We start from the raw sequence: 16588 nt of genomic DNA on the forward strand, positions 1-16588 counted from the left end.
TCATCAATTTTCAGGCCATCAGGTGCCATTATGATCTTCTAGCCTGACTGCCAGTGGCAGAATGTAACTTTTTAAGAATCATGAATGATAATATCTATCTATTTTAAGCATTTTAAAATCATCAATTTAAAAGGTCACTGTCATGCATAATTATGGATTTTAAGCATTTTCTAATTTTTATAGATTAATATTTTTTACAGTGGAAGGAAATGACGGGGGAGTCAGACAATTATTTTTAATGACAGTAGATGCTGAGATTCAAACAATTACAGCTTTGTAACCATTCACATACAAATTGTCAATGTTCCATGTCAAAACATGCATGATACAGACATGAAACATCACCTAGTACAGTAAAACTCCAAGGGTGTGTCTAGACTACAGGGCTTTGTCGACAAAAGTGGACTTTTGTCGACAAAACTATACCTGCATCTACACTGCCTTTGAGTTATGTTGACATAACGTCGACAAAACTCAGCAGTTTTGTCGACGTATGTAAACCTCATTCTACGAGGAATAACGCCTTTTGTCAACAGAGTTCTGTCGATAGAAGGCATTATTGCATCTACACTGTCCTTTGCGTCCACACTGTTATGTCGACAAAGCGGCTTGCTTTGTCAACAGAACTGGATGTAGTCTAGACGCTCTTTGCCGACAGAAGCTTTGTCGACAGTATCTGTCAACAAAACTTCTGTCAACAAAACCCTGTAGTCTAGACATACCCCAATAGTCTGGCATCCAATAGTCCGGCACTCCTGATAGTCCGGCATCAAAATGGCAAGAGCCTAGTGAGTGAGCTTCGGCAAAAAATGAGTCACAAGGTAACAGCGGCAGCAGCTGAACTGAGCAAAAAGGGTAAAAAAGGCTTAAAAAAACTAAAACATTACAGTATACTGTATACAGTATATATATAAAAAAAGTGTTAAGAACACTTTATATACAGTATATAATGTATACAGTATATATATATAACCATCTTATAGTACCTCCTGATAGTCTGGCATATCTGATAATTCAGCACCACCTAGGTCCCATAGGTTCCGGATTATCGGAAGTCTACTGTATAGTCTGACACAACCCTATGATTTCTGTTTGAGTTACGTCATCTCATCTTGAAAGACATCCAATCTTGATGTAAAAATCTCACCACATTCCAAGGTAAGTTGTTCCAATAGTTAATTACCTTCACTGTTAAAAATTGGCACTTGATTTCTAGTTTGAATTTAGTCTAGCTTCAGTTTCTTCTTTCTGAGTCTTGTTATGGCTTATTCTGTTGGATTAGCAAGACATCTAATATCAAGCTATTCAGTGGGATGCGCTCTCAGTCAGGAATGAGTGCATTGACTAATAGCAGATTTAAAAAAAAATCTAAGGCTGATGATCACACACACCAGATTTCAAGAGCATGAAACAAAATAGCACATGACTGGGCCTTCTTTGCTTGCAAAGGAGAAGGCACCTTGAAAAGTTGAAGTCCATGTGAGTTGTCAAGTGCTCAATGCCTTTGAAAATCAGACTTCTTGGATATGAATGTAAATATGAAATAGGAACCTTACTATGGGCCTCGTTTTTTAAAATCTTGACCTGATCCTTCTAGGGATGTAAAATCCTGTTTAATTGGCTAACTGGATAAACATATTGTGGTTAACCAATTAAAGGTGAAATGAGCAGGGGGGAGGAGGAGGAAGGGGCAGGTATGCCAGCCCAGTCCAGCCCAGTGGCGGGTGAAAGAGATCACCCTCCATTGGGCTGGAGTGTTACCGCCACCGCTGTCAGGAGCTGCTCCAGCCTGGCCAGAACAGCCCCTGCCTGTGCTCCCTCCCCTCTGCCACAGACAGGGTGTCCCAGCGGGAGCAGCTCCTGTCCACAGTGCCCCCCCCCCCCCCCATAGGGCTGGAACAGACCCCTGCTCGTGGCAGGGCCCCACCAGTTAACCAGTTAAACCTTCACATACCTAGATCCTGCAACTGTATCTGTGCTATAGGACCCCTGTGCTCATTAGGCTTCATTCCTGTACATGTGTCCTCCTGTACAGCTTTGATAGCAGAATTGGGGCAATGGGAGGAAGTAGAGCTCTGGGCATGGAAGAATCTTTGGGACATCCTAATTAAGGCAAAACAGATCATAGTTCCTGTGGAAAAGTAGAAAGCAAAGGCCACCAAAATTCCCAGAGAAGAATATTGAGACTTGGCTAGTCTTAAAGAGAAAAGGGTGCACAACACAAGAAAGAACCATATTAAATTAGCACTAATCAAAGGTATTAAATGGAACAGCAATGGTCACCAGGAATATCTCACCAATACTATCCATGAAAATCAGGAATTATGAAGAAAGCAAACAAAACAGCGGATGTGATTAATGTCCACTTAAAAAATAAACACTACAAAATTCATGCCCAGTTAAAGAATTTAACACCCCATAGACTTGGCTCGCTAGGAGTTGGCTTGACCCACTACAGAATAGCTGTGAAGTTCAGATCCAGAGTTGGTTTTAGCTTCCAAGCCATCCTGAATTGTGGAGTATATATCCCTGTCTTTATTTTTCCTTTTAAATCTGTTTTAACAGGAAAAATAAAGAGAAGTGGCTTGGACAATTAAGACTAATGAAAAGCTTGTAAAAATAGCTACCGATAAAAAAGGAAGCAAGGGAATACTTGGGAAATGGTAACATACACAGAACAGCAAGAAAAGGCAAACATAGGCTGAATATCAGGGAAAAGTATCCTGGCAGTGAGATTTACAGGACTGTGGGGAAGTGGAAGGAGCCCCATTGCTTGTGACATTTAAAACTAGACTGGACAGAGCACTAGAAAAACGTACTGCGGGGAACAATTTTATATTGGCTGGGGCATTGATTGGATGGCTTAATAGCTCTTTTCCATATCTGATTTCTATTAGTCTAGGATTCCCAGCTGTCTTTTGCTCCAAAACTCATCCAGTCTCTGGTTTCTTTTTTTACTATTGACTAATAGCACTTTACCAGTGCCCCATTCACACTTCATTTTAGTTTTTATTCAAATTAAATAAATAAATTGGCATGTGATTAAAGCTTTCCATTTATCATCCCTTTAAAAAATGAGAAAGTAAAAATGTCTGAAAGTGCAGCTGAAGCATTACTGAAAGCTCCTTCCGGGCCAATGCTACTGAGTTTTAAAACCCGTCTTTTAAAGAAATTAAACATAGATGCTGGATGGCTTGGAGTACTTATAATTAGATATGAACTCTCATTTCTAGGTCATCCATTCGTCTGTCTTTGTGATCAAAGTTTGTTACCAGATGTCAGTTGTTTAGCCTACATTCAATGTAAAATTAATTAACCGGGTTCAGTTTTATATATTTTTTCTATAGTTTACTTTGGGAGTGTGTTTCATCACTAGGTGATAAACTCACTTCAACCCTTACTTGTTTTGTTGCCTTCAAAAGAGAAGAATACCCAATATAGTCTTAAAATCTGGATGGCTGAACCTTCTAAAGGTAGAGTTTGGGTTCCATAGAGGCAACCATCCAAAGTATTTGAGCCTGTAGGGCCTGCAAGATTTGTAATGAATTTTCCAGTGCTTCTGGTCCTGATTGGATGTGCCATGAGAGCATCTGCTCTTGTGGTAACTCAGGTTCCTCAGTTCTGCTCCTGACTAGAACTTGGAAGTGGAAGAACAGGGTATTTGAATTTGGCCTTAAAATATGTAGAGGGTTCTGACATGGGGTTCCTATTTTATTAAATAAAATACCCCCATTTTGACACTACCAATGAAACATTCTTAAATATGTAGCAGATGCCTATGTGCACTGTGGAATGACTGCATTGTAAGGGTAGAGCTGTCTTCGCAGCTCTTACATTCACATTTTAGTACCTTTTTATAGCATACCTTCAACTGACATGTTAGAAACCCACATAGCCCCAGAGTACATTAAGATGAATGGGTCCCCTACTACGCTTCCAACCTAACTGTCTTCCTTGATAGGTGAATTTAATCCCTTTAGTTATGATATGAAAGATTTGCAAGTTCAAAAAACTAGTAAAAATTGTTTTCTCTTTATAGAATATGCCACGTGTAAATGCAAATATCAAACCCACTCAAACTGGAAAAAAAAACGCAGCAGAGTTGCATGTCTCAGGCTTCAAGCTTTTCCAATGTATTACAACAGCACTTGTTCTAATTAAAATGATAGGTTAAATGCCCCACAGTAGAACCTGAGGCTATGTAAGTGTGTAGGTAAACTTGCATACACTTGGATTCCATTTAAGACTTATCATAAGGAACAGGAGACCATCATGAAAAAGGGGAGTACATTTCTCAGTAGGCAGGAGTTGAGGTTGCCTGAGCACAGGCTAAAGAGCAGAACACAATGGAGACTGAACTGGGAGAGCTAGATTAAAGATAAGATATTATGGTTGGATCAAAAGGATATTTGGGTTAGAGAATTGGAGAAGAATCAAGCAAGAGGCAGTTGTCTGGAGAAGGGGGAATATAGTTTGGCATATGCTTGTAGGGGAATGGGAAAAACTTAATTTATTGTATTTATTCCTATTTTTATATCAACCACTCTACATTTTAAAATGGTTTCATGAGTCATTTGGATACTTTAAAAAAAATAAAGTCATATTTTGACATGCCAAACAGGCTTGGTCTGAGTTACTGAGAAAACTTCAGTGTTCAATAGCCTCCAAAATATCTCACTTCTTTAAGTGCAGTCAAGTGATTGGATACTAAATTGTTACATAAGCCTCTCAACTTTTGGGGTAAGGAAGACAAGTTTTAAAATAAATACCTGTTATAGGGTTTCTTACCCTTTCTCCTGAAGCAATTGGTACTGTCTCAACCGTTGGAAGCAAGATACTGGTCTGTATGTATTTCTATCAGTGTAAGTAATCCATTAATTGCATGAAATGTCTGTCCAAGAAGATACCATATTTGTTTTATGGCATTTGTATTTGGCAGATTTTACAGGTGGAAAATATATTTTAAAGTTGCACCTGGTGAAACTATAGAAGCACAAGACTTTATCTTAACAATGGCTTTGGCATAACTTAATGTTGACTTCAATGGTAGTTGTGAATGTGGACTGAAGATAGCATATGGCCCTATATAAGGTAGTTTTTACATAGTGGTCTCTTACACTACAGCCATATGCATTGGCAACAGCACCTAAATAAGTAGAAAAAATAATATTGGTGTTGTAAGAAATACAATAATGGGTCTTAGTTCATAATGCAGAAATCCCACAATGTTATATTTATGTTTTACTTGTAACTTTAGAAATCGTCAGTAGGAAAGAATGTTCCTATTTAAAGACCACAAGCAGGGTATAGCTGAAGGAAAGGAAGAGGAGTTGAAGTGTCATGATAAACAAGGAGTTGGCCTTAGTAAATTAAAAGATATGCTCTGAAGGATGCACAAGAAAAGTGATGCACAATTTGTTCTTCTACAAACAAGATTTTGCATACATTTGTATGCAGCAAGCCTTCTTTCACCTGTTTTACACCAGTAATCCTGAACCTGCACTGTTATAAGTTTTGACTGAGGGGGCCTAAGGCTAACACAGTGAACAAAAGGACTGGGACTCATGTTTAAAAGATAGCAAGATGAATTTACTCCTACCCTATCCATATCACTGTTGTCTGTGGATAGCAGATTTAGAAAAATCCAAGTGTGAACTAAAACTGCTATATATGGATGAGTGCATTAGATACTCATATTTCCACATTGGTTTACCCCCTTTTTATCTATCATTCTGTTACATAGATTTAGAACTGGAAAAACAAACGTCTACCATCTGCTCTGTTATTTACGATGATTTCTCTAATTAGGTCCAATTAACTTGCTGTCAATGATTAAATGTAATGGGTAATAATAACTTGGCTTCATCATTACCATCATTATTATTAGCTCATTGATTGCAATAATTTCAAAAATTGCCCATCAGAATAAAATATGTTTAGCACCTGGTTTGTCTTCAAGAACATCTGCTCTAAATGTGTGATATATGTGGAATTTAATGTCTCTTGATCTGAAAAGGAAGCAAATAATCCTTCCTTTGGAGTCTGTGCTGGCACAAATTTATCATTGGATGTGAAGATCAAATAAAAATCAATCTAAATTTTGTTGCTAGATTTGCAGAACTGTCAAGAAGGAATGGAGCTGTAGTATTTTTCCCATCTTGAGGGTTTTTTTGTCTACCAGGTTAAAAGGTCCTGTTTAGATTATTTGAATACATGTGCCTGTGTCTTGAAAGTAAATGTGCATATAGATAAACTAACACTTCATACTTAAAGAAATCCAGATCGTAATGATCTCGTAAGCTGTCTACACCAAATACTTATTTCGAAATAAGCTATTTTGGGGGGAAAATCCCTCCAAAATAGCTTATTTCAAAATAGCATGTCCACACTACAAATGCCCATCGAAATAGCATTAAGTTATTTCAAAATAGAGTGTCCACGCTGATTAGAGACTGAATCACATTTAAAGCCCCCTGGAAGCACTTTGGGCAGGGCATCAGAACAGAGGTCACTTCCTGTAGCTGCTTCCTGAGGTTGTCTGAAGCTCGTGCTTAAAGGGACTTCCCTGTACAGTTGTATCTCAGGCTCGTCACCTTTGTCTACCTTCCTGAGGGACAACAAACCCTTCTCACTGCCTGCTCTGGTTGTCCTCGTGGACACCACAGCACTCAGAGGATTGCCAGGTACAGTATCTAATTTTGAACTGGACAGTCCAGTATTTGAGCTTTCTGTTTTGGAAACAAATTGCGAAAGTATAAATGAGAATATATAAACGTCCAGTATTTTCTAAATAAGATGTAATGTAGATTGTGATGTAATGTCAAGTGTGTCCAATATTTTTGTTGAAACCATCTGGCAACCCTCTGACTCCAGCAATGGAGCTGGACCTGCTGCAAAGCAGTTGCCAGCTCTTGGACCTCATGCTGCATCTCCTGGTGCAGTTACCGCATGTTGCCCACATGGCTCTGGAGGAACAGGACCTGCCGCTCCCTTCAGGACACCTCCTCACCTCTCTCCATGTCCTGTTCATGCAGTCCTGCCTGCGCACTGTGCACTGCCGCTTCTGGCTATGGGACACTAGTTCTGACTGGTGCGATCAGATCGTCATGGAGCAGTGGGACAACCAGCAGTGGCTCCAGAATTTTCACATACAGAAGGACACTTTCCTAGAGCTGTGTGAGTGGCTCACCCCTGGCCTCCAGTGAAGGGACACTCACATGCGACCCGCCATTCCCCTTCAGAAGTGGGTCACCATAGCTCTGTGGAAGCTCATCAAGCCAGACAGCTATTGCTCCTTTGGGAACCAGATCAGCATGGGGAAATCGACCATTTGGGTCGTGGTCATGCAGGTATGGCACTGTTGTGCCATTGTCCCAGAAGGGTGGTGAACTGCTAGAATGGACTTCCCTAGGGAATAGGGGGAGGTGGTGGAAGCTCCCTCCCTGGAAGGTTTTTCAGTCCCACCTTCACAAAGACCTACCAGAGGATGGAGTAAAGGTAGGGGTTGGTATTGATGTCTGGGAAGGGAGTTTGGCTTGGGAACTTCCTGAGGTCTCAACCTCCTGGCAACTCTGTGATTCTCTGTTTGTCTCCTTCTACAGGTGGTGAGGGCCTTCACCACCATTCTGCTATGCAGGGTCATCATCCCGGGCGACATGGACCCCATTGTCACCGGCTTTGCCACCATGCTTCCTCAACTGTGGGGTCAAGGGGCATCGAGCATTGATGGTACCCATGGCCCCATCCGGACCCCTGATTACCGGACATCAGACTACATCAACCAGAAGGGATACTTGTCCTCGGTCCTGCAGGCCCCCCTGGACCACCAGGGCTGGTTCACCAACATTAACATTGGGAGGCCAGTGAAGGCACATGATGCCTGTATCTTTAGGAACTCCAGCCTGTTCCAGAAGATGCACGCTGGCACGTTTTTCCTCCTCTGCACCATCTGGGTTGGGGATGTGGACATGCCCCATGCCCATATGCATTGTGAGGGATGCAGCCTACCCCTTGCTGCCCTGGATAATGTAGCCCTACACAGGACACCTGAAACTTACCAAGGAACGTTTTAATGCCAGGCTCAGCAGAGCCTGCGTTGTTGTGGAGAGCACCTTGGGTCATCTCAAAGGGAGATTCTGCTGTCTCCTCACCTGGCTGGACCTTGGTGAGTGGAACTTCCTCCAGGTGGTGTCGGCCTGCTATGTTCTGCACAACCTGTGCAAAAATAAGGGGGAGATGTTCCTGCCTCGATGTTCCTGCCAGGGGAAAAGGCCAAACAGTTGGCCAGGGTCTTTGAACAGCCATGCATGGCTGCCATCTGGCAGGCCCTTAGGGGGCTGTGCACATCCCAGAGACCCTGAGAGAGAGATTCTGACAAGGACACCTGTGACACTCTCCCCTGGGTCTCCCACAAGGGGCTCTGCATTGCACCTCTGTGCCTTTCCTCCCATACTCCTCTCTTCCCCTGCCTCCCCTCCTTCCCCCCTCCCCTGCCCTCCGCTTCCCCTTCCCTGAAGACACAATAAACCACACTTTTTGTTTTGGAACAAGAAACTTTGGGGTTTTTATTTGGGATAAATGTAACTGGGAGGGACTAGAGAAAGAACCCCAGGAGGAGGGAGGAGAAGGAGAGGCTCAGGTATGGGGCTGGGACTAGTGCAGGAGTGAGCAATAATTTTTGATGGGGGGGCCACTCCAAGATTTTGGAAAGTGGTCAAGGGCCGTACTCTTCTGTGATATTAATGGAAGAGATGCGGGGTCTTGAATGGAGGTTGGGTGCAGAAGGGAGCTTGGGGTAAGGATTTGATAGCAGCCTTCAACTTCCTGAAGGGAGGTTCCAAAGAGGATGGTGAAAGGCTGTTCACAGTAGTGATGGATGGCAGAACAAGGAGCAGTGGTCTCAAGTTACAGTGGGGGAGGTCTAGGTTGGATATTAGGAAAAACTATTTCACTAGGCGGGTGGTAAAGCACTGGAATGGGTTACCTAGGGAGGTGGTGGAATCTCCATCCCTAGGGGTTTTTAAGTCTCAGCTTGACAAAGCCCTGGCTGGGATGATTTAGTTGGGGTTGGTCCTGCTTTGATCAGGGGGCTGGACTTGATGATCTCGTGAGGTCTCTTCCAGCCCCATGATTCTATGATTCTAAGGGACTGGGGTTCAGGAGGGAGATTGGAGTCTGGGAGGGAGTTCGGATGAAGCAGGCGGTTGTGACCTAGGGCAGGAGTTTGGGATGTGACCTAGGGTAGGAGGGAATTGCAGGGCTGGTCTGAGCCCTTTTTGCACCCTGGGCCCAGGCGCGTGGTGCCGCCCCAAGCACATGGTGCATGCGCGGGCCCACCTGTGAGATGCGGGCCCACCCCCCAGGGTGCTCGTGCCCATTCCTGGGGCTCACGGCGCATGTGCAGGCTGGCCATAGCCACTGGCGTGCAGCCTGGGGCCTGCCCCTGGGGCGCACGGCGCATGAGCTGCCCAGCCCAGCCTGGCCAGCACTGCTGGCGCGTGCGCCTGGCTGTGCAGGGCCCCACGGCCATGGTGGGAAGGGCGCTGCTGCGCCAGCGCTCAGGGAGCTGGGCGTGCAGCGCCTGATGGCACCTGTAAGAGATGCCGCACGACCCTTACAGCTGCCATCAGGTGCCCCCCATTGGTTGGCGCCCTGGGCTGCTGCTCGACTCACTCATGCCTCAGTCTGGCCCTGGGGGATTGTGCTCTGGAGCAGGAGATTGGTGGTGTCAGATCTGAGAAGAGGTATGGGTATAAGAGGGGGACAGAGGGCTTGGGTATGTTGAGTGCGGGGGAAGGGACAGAGAATTGGGGCAGGAAAAGGCTGGGGTGCCAGAAGCAGGCTGTGGCCAAGAGACTTATTGTCAGTTGCCAAACTATCCCGCATGTAAGCAGAGTTTAAAATGTTTCCCAGCCAGCCCGCCTGCTTGCCTGGACATGTGCTCTATGAATAACTGAGCCCAGGAGAGGGGCCATGATTCTTCTCAGCTGCCTGTTATTTTAGCAAGCAGCTCCCATTGGCTGGTTTCTTGCAGGAACCAGCCAATGGGAGTGAGCTGGAAGCGGAGTGGCTCCTAAAACTTCCCCCTCCCCTTCAGTTTTAAAACAGAAACGGAGCCCTGCAGCCACATTTCTGCATGGCATGCGGGGTAAGCTGGGGAGCCTTTCTGGGGCTCCCTACTGCCTCCGCAGGCCGGATCCAATGTCTTGGTGGGCCAGATTTGGCCCGTGGGCCAAATTTTGCCCAGGTCTGGACTAGTGCCTGTCTCAGGTGGTCCCACTACTTCATGTGCAAGCCATCAGCAGGCTAGGCGGAGAAGCCAGAGGGGCAGAAGCAGGAGCAGGAGAGGTACAGGGGGGGGTCGGCTGTTGGACCGGTCAATTGTGGCAACCATGTGGTTGGCGGCAGCGCTGTATGCTGCATTCATTCTTCAAGCCTCCTGGGACAGCTCCTGCCAGATGGAGTGGTGCAGCTCCTGGTCAGCATGGCACTCCTCCAAGTCCACATTCAACCTCTGCTCCTGCCAGTTCAGAGACTATTGGAGGGAATGGAAGCGGGCGACATGTTCCTGCAGGAGGTCCTCATGGGGTTGGTGGTGCCTGCAGGTCTCACAGGGTCAGGAGGCTGGTGTGGGAGAGCTGACTCATGCCCCAATCACAGCTGGGCCAGTTATCCCAGATGACAGGGTGCATGAAGCCCAGCCCTCACCTCTGAGTCAACACCGAAAGGTATCAGGTCAGATGAAGACGATGTGCTTTGAGCAAGGCCATCAGAGGCCTGGACAGTGGGCCCTTTCCTGCAGGGGCACGACATCCCGGGGGAGCCTCATTACCCCCATGTCCCGGGGACAAGCAGGCATGGGAAGGTGCTGGCCAGGCCAGTAATCTGCGGGCAGGAGGGGGACGACAGGGCATCTCAGCTTCCCTCCATGCCACACACATGCTGAGTCTGGCAGTGGCAGTGTCCCACAGGGAGGGGACTTCTATATCTGGCCACTGGAGGAAAAGGTGGGAGGGCGTTGGGACATTGTGTGTGAGTGGCAGATGTCGCTTGCTAGGGAAGGTGCTACTGGGGTTCCCTCCACTTCCTTCCCCTCCCGGCAGGCTCCCCTGGCGGGAGATGAGGGGACCAGTGTCCTCCACCTCCCCGTGCTTGCCTCCCCATGCTTGTCCCATCACGGGATCGTGTAGCTGGTCGTGTCTTCTCCACCGGCACCTGTAGTCAGACAGAGCCTGTGTAGCAACCCTGTGAGCAGGAGCACAAGGTTCCTGTGTGGCAGATTCATTGCAGCTGTGGGCTCCAGACCGGCGCTCCATGTGCACCCACGAGCACAGGTTGCTGTGCGATCACCAGGCCATGAAGGCCGAGTGAAGAGCGTGCAGCCCCTCGCCATCCACCGCCTCCCCCATTGTGTGTCTAGGGAAAATAATGCAACTCATCTGATGGGCCTTCCCCAGCCTTGGCTGAGCCCTTGGACACATCCTGGGAGGGAGAGAGGGACTGCTACATGGACAGGCTGAACTCTTGGCTGGCAGGCATGGTGTCGGTGCTGGCCTTCATGTCTTCCTCCTCCTGCACCTCCTCCTGTACAGCCACACCCTCTGGAAGGCTAATGACAGGTGTCTCCCTCCCAGAGTCCACAACAAGGGGGTGGGGAAGGAACCAACTCCCTTCCCAGGATGCAGTGGAGCTGGTTGAAGTACTGGCAGGAGTGGGGTGCCAGCCCAGAGCGGGAGCTGTGCTCCTTGATATAGGCCCGCCTCAGCTCCTTCACCTTCATCCTGATCTGCTCTTGGGTGTGGCTGTGACCCCTCTGACCCAGGCTGTCAGCCACCCGCCATACATGTCGGCATTCCTGTGCCAGGCTTGGAGATCCCGGAGGTTTGCCTCCTTTCCCCACATCTCAAAGAGATCCAGGATCTCCGCTCCTGACTAGGATGGTGCCCTCTTCTTTCACCTCTTGGAAGGGGCTTCAGAGGTAGCTGCTGTCTCCCTTGCTGCCATGGAGGGCTTGGTGGAAGCATGGGGGTCTCTCATGGTGGCAGGAAAGGCAGAGCAAGCTGCTGGTGTGTGGCACAGGGCTGGCAGGGCTTTCCTTGTACCACAAGTCCTATCCCCTGAGGCTGCAACTTCAAAGGCTGCAGGGGAAAGGGGAACTATAGAGTTCTGAAGCAAAATGCAGGACAATGTAGCACTTTAAAGACTAACAAGATGGTTTATTAGACGATGAGCTTTCGTGGGCCAGACCCACTTCCTCAGATCAAATAGTGGAAGAAAATAGTCACAACCATATATACCAAAGGATACAATTAAAAAAATGAACACATATGAAAAGGACAAATCACATTTCAGAACAGGACGGGGATGCAGGGGAGGGGGGAGGAAGGAAGGTAAGTGTCTGTGAATTGACGATATTAGAGGTGGGGAGAGTGGGATGTTTGTGAGTTAATGGTGTTAGAGGTGATAATTGGGAAAGCTATCTTGATAATGTGTAAGATAGTTCAAGTGTTTGTTCAATCCTCTTTGGAGAGTGTCGAATTTTAACATGAATGACAGTTCAGAGGATTCCCTTTCAAGTGCAGATGTAAAAGGTCTTTGTAGCAGAATGCAGGTGGTTAAGTCATTGAGAGAGTGTCCTTTCTGGTTAAAATGGCAAGAAACTGTTTTCTCTTTGTGATCTTGTCTGATATCTGTTTTGTGGGCATTAATCCTTTGGCAAAGTGTCTGAGATGTTTGTCCAATGTACATAGCAGACGGACACTTTCGGCACATGATAGCATAGATTATATTTCTGGATGTGCAGGAATATGTGTTCTTGATCTTATAACTCACTTGGTTAGGTCCAATAATGGTATCAGCAGAATGAATATGTGGACAAAGCTGGCAACGGGGTTTGTTGCAAGGGAAGGTACCAGGGTTGGTATTAGTGTGGTATGTCCTGTGTTCTGATGAGTGTGGACAGAGTGGTCACCAGGGTACTTGTGAGAACTCCTGGAGGGCAGTTATTGTGAAATAACCACAGTTGTGTTGTCTACACATACCTTATTTTGAAATAACTATTTCAAAATAGGTGTTATTCCGCGTAAGATTAGGGTTACAGAATTCAGAATAAGAAGCCTGTTATTTTAAAATTATTTTGAAATAACAGGCTTGCTGTGTAGACATTCACTTTGTTTCAAAATAAAGTGAGTTATTTTGAAATAATGCTGCTGTGTAAACATGCTCTTAGAAATGCTTGTCCATAAACAGTAGTATCCCATCTGATTCCTCTGGCATAGCTCTCCTGGCCTTCCTTGGAGACTCGCATACATTGATTGGTTGTATACAGGTCATTTAGGTCGCATTTCACCTCCCTGTATGCAGAATGAAGTAAAGAGAAGTGTGATATTGATTTCCCTTATGATCTTCCCCATGTCTTCCCTCTGCTGATGGCTATTAGCACAAATTCTGTTAGCTAGTTCCATACTCCTATACAAACTAGGTGACATTTGTCTACATTGAACTGTGTTTGTCCTCTACTATATTTGCCGTGTGCTCTTACATTTCATGTTGTGTTACTGGCAGTCACTGTAATACAATTCTGGTTTTCCCACAATTATATGGAAATGCCATGCAGTAAATACAGTCTGGAACAACTCACAAAAGACACCGTTAAGACAGCTAATGATTCTTCAAACTTTAAGAATGTCAACTAGCTCCCCTTCCCACACACAATCTTTCTTGAGCATCATGAATAAAAGAAACCTAAGTCTGTTCTGATTTACATTTCCCAAGGGCATCAAATGGCATGTAAATCAAGACAAACATTGGATATATTATATATTGAAAAAAATTGTTATGTTTTGCGTTCTTATAATTTTTCCCTTGGAAATCATCAGGAGCAGGATCTTGTTTTCACTAACACCTAAAAAAATAAATCTCAATTTATAAATCTTGAAAACTAGAAAATTTGAAGACAACTAATAAAAAGTCTGGCTGCTGTTTACACACTCACCCTCTGCTTTTTTGGTTTGCCAAACTTGAGAAGCATTAATTCTGTTTGAAGATTTCTGTGCCTACGAATGTTTGAACTGCTTTTCAAAAAAACCTAACCAAGTCTTGGAAGAACAAGTAAGACTTTGGCTGGTCTCAGTCTTCTTCTACCATTTCATTGCCCATTTTCTCAGATTTTGACATCTGGAATGTAACTTAGATTTTTTTTAACTGTGTGTTATCAAATTTTCATTATTTGGCTATATAACAACATGCATATTGGTAAGGTAATGTTTATTCTGGGCGATTATTTCACTGGGTAAGTGGCGTAATGTCTTCAGGAAATTTAGTAGTCTAGCCCGGCCTTAAAACCTGATTTTTTTTCCTATGGTTGTTCCTAAGAAATATTGAACCACTAGAAACTAAGCTGCCTCTGCTTGTTATTTCACTGCTTTCTTTAACATGGAATGAAAATTTTGTCAGCAGATATGCTGATTAGTTTGTTTCTAGGTAATGACAAATCCTTACAATGCTCTTGTGAGGATAATAGGTGTTATCCACCACATTTCACTGGTTGGGAAACTGAGGCATGAAGCTTCTATGATTTGCCCAAATCATGAGCTCCTGGCTTCTATTCTTGTGCACAGACTGTCACAACTTTTGCTTTCTGTATAATGGGCTAGTTTCTTAAATAAGCTATGCTACCACAGGGAGAGGATCTTGCCCTATAAGTTTAAGAACTTGAACTTTACCACATATCCTCTTTTTGTGAGTAGATGTAGGGTGTTTTAAAAACAGCATCATCCTCATCCTGGTCAGCCTTCCCCTGTGTGACTCACAAGGGGGCAGGCCTGGCCTGGGCAAGCAGGCTTTAAAAGACAGAGGCAGAGAGCGACCAGGGAGCGAAGCGGACAGGAGCTGCAGACAGGGGAGTTTGAGAGGGAGTTTGACAGAGGGAGGCCTACGATGGTCAGGAAAACCCGCAACACCTGTGCCAGCACTGCTTCTGTCTCCTCCACCGGCACCTGTAGCCAGACAGAGCACCTGAGCATGGATGCCTCTACCCAAATCCTGGTGTGGTTTTGCAGGGACTGTGGCTTGCAATTCCCACTTATTGATATCCAGGCTGGGGAGATCATCCAATGCGAAAGGTGCTTGCTGGTGGAATCTCTCAGGCAGCAGGTGGGAGAGCTATAGGACGAAGTGGCTAGGTTGAGGAGCACCCGCATACATGAGGAATTCCTGGATCGTGATCATGAGGAGACAGCTGAGGTAGCTGTCCTGGTACACAGGACTATGGACACACCACTGGTGGAGGAGGAGACGGCTCAGGGTGGACAGTGGCAGCTGGTTACTTCTGGCAGCAGGCACTGCTCCACAACGGCTCCGAACCCCCCCCCCCCCCCCGCCATGGTACTAGGAAACCGTTATGCTCTTCTTTATACAGGAGATAAGCAATCACCCCCTACACTGGAGGAGGAGAAGCCCCGTACCCTCAAGGCTGGGAGGTCTGCTGCCACCACTGCGAATAGGAAACGGAGGGTAGTGGAGGTCGGAGACTCTCTTCTGAGAGGGACGGAGGCACCCATATGTCGCCCTGACATTTCATCTCGGGAGGTATGCTGTCTGCCGGGAGCCCGTATCTGAGATGTTACGGAGGCATTGTCGAGGATTATCTGGCCCTCTGACTACTACCCCATGCTACTCATCCATGTGGGCACTAATGATACCTTGATACACTGAGCGGATCAAGAGTGACTACAGGGCTTTGGGAGTACGGGTGAAAGAGTTTGGAGCGCAGGTGGTATTCTCTTCGATCCTTCCTGTCGAAGGTAGGGGCCTGGGCAGAGACAGGTGCATTCTGGAGGTGAATGCCTGGCTGCGAAGATGGTGTCACCAGGAGGGCTCTGGCTTCCTCGACCATAGGATGCTATTCCAGGAAGGCATCCAGGAAGCAGGGATGGTGTCCACCTTTCGAGAAAGGGGAAGACCCTATCTGGACACAGAATGGCTAACCTAGTGAGGAGGGCTTTAAACTAGGTTCAATGGGGACAGGTGAGCAAAGCCCACAGGTAAGTGGAGAAAATGGGGACCTGGGAGATGGGTCAGAAATGGGAGGGAGCGTGGGCTACAATGGAAGAAAGAAAGGAGGGTCAGGACAAAACTGGGAGGCAAGATCAAATCAGGATCTTAGATGCCTATATACAAATGTGAGAAGTATGGGAAATAAGCAGGAAGAACTGGAAGCGCTAATAAATAAATACAATTATGACATTGTTGGCATCACAGAAACTTGGTGGGATAATACACATGATTGGAATGTTTCTATAGAAGGGTACAGCTTGCTCAGGAAGGATAGACAGGGAAAAGAGGGAGGAGGTGTTGCCTTAAACATTAAAAATGAACACACTTGGAGTGAGGTGGAGATGGACATAGGAGACAGAAGTGCTGAGAGTCTCTGGGTTAGGCTAAAAGGGATTAAAAACAAAGGTGGGGTGTCATGCTAGGAGTATACTACAGGCCACCTACCCAGGTGGAAGAAGTGGATGAGGCTTTTTTTAAACAACTAACAAAATCATCCAAAGCCCAGGATTTGGTGGCGATGGGGGACTTCAAC

At 45.9% G+C, this 16588-nt stretch overlaps 1 long non-coding RNA gene across 2 annotated transcripts in view; it reads right to left on the minus strand.

Annotated features, from left to right (window-relative positions):
* Window positions 1-12195: 12195 nt before the first annotated feature.
* Window positions 12196-16588, minus strand: part of LOC142827761 (uncharacterized) — a 95662-nt gene continuing 91269 nt past the window's right edge. For both annotated transcript variants that reach the window (XR_012902493.1, XR_012902492.1), the window contains exon 4: window positions 12196-13352. This is a non-coding gene — a long non-coding RNA (uncharacterized LOC142827761). The remainder of the gene's footprint in view (window positions 13353-16588) is intronic.

This window comes from Pelodiscus sinensis, chromosome 3 (genome assembly GCF_049634645.1).
Source record: "Pelodiscus sinensis isolate JC-2024 chromosome 3, ASM4963464v1, whole genome shotgun sequence".
In the NCBI taxonomy this organism is placed as follows: domain Eukaryota; kingdom Metazoa; phylum Chordata; order Testudines; family Trionychidae; genus Pelodiscus; species Pelodiscus sinensis.